Source organism: Pteropus vampyrus, unplaced genomic scaffold (genome assembly GCF_000151845.1).
Source record: "Pteropus vampyrus isolate Shadow unplaced genomic scaffold, Pvam_2.0 Scaffold18, whole genome shotgun sequence".
Lineage (NCBI taxonomy): Eukaryota > Metazoa > Chordata > Mammalia > Chiroptera > Pteropodidae > Pteropus > Pteropus vampyrus.
This window is the reverse complement of record NW_011888799.1, coordinates 13,191,259-13,192,138: the sequence shown is the minus strand read 5'-3', so window position 1 is coordinate 13,192,138 and position 880 is coordinate 13,191,259.

Here is an 880-nt window from a genome sequence, read left to right as displayed (position 1 = left end):
TCTCTGGGAAGCTCTATAATCAAACTTTTATTAGATAATATTAATTATAAATTGGGCATAGGATACAGTGGGTTTTTTTAGAAAAAATTTTAAAAATTTGGAAATCGATAAACGGATAAGACTCAATCTTTAATTATTTGGCAATATCTTTCAGGGACACTAAATATGCACCATATATAATCAAATGATTGAGAGCTAAATCTATTTCTTCCCCTCCTTTTTTTCTCCATAGATATGAGGATGAAGGTCATGCTGGGCAAGCTGAACGAGCTCCCCCACCAGTCACTAAACGGAGTGTCCAGAAGGAAGGTTAGCCGCCGTGCTGTCCAAGAAGAGGGTGGCAGCCGAGAAGGGGCTGCTGTGCCTGCTCCCACTATTACCGGTGTCACCTCCCACAGGCACACCTGCGCCCTAAGCCCTTCTGTTCAGCAGACTTATGTGCAGGAGACTGGGGACTGGAAGGAAGCCCAAGAACAGTTGCTCAGATATCAGCTGGCAGGCCAAGATCAGCTGCTGCTGCTCTGTCGAGACCTCCCACAGGAGAGGCAACAATTGCAGGACCAGAGTCAGTTGGGCAAGGACGGTGGCAGCTTGGGGCTTTCTCAGGAGAAGAAGGCCTCCTGTGGTGTCACCGAGGCATTCTGCCTTCATTCAGTACATGCAGAAGCTATTCACGAACAGCTGTGATCAAGCAGCCTAGTGGGCATTTGGGCTGAAAGTCAGAATGTTCAAAATATTTCTGGAAAATGAGTAAAGGAGACGAGGCTTGATCTGTTAGGAGGCTAAGAAGGGAGAATAGGAACTCTGAATTCTCTTTTATCAACTTTAGAATGGAAGATGATCGTATAATTGCTTGTAGATTGGAACAGTGTCTGATATA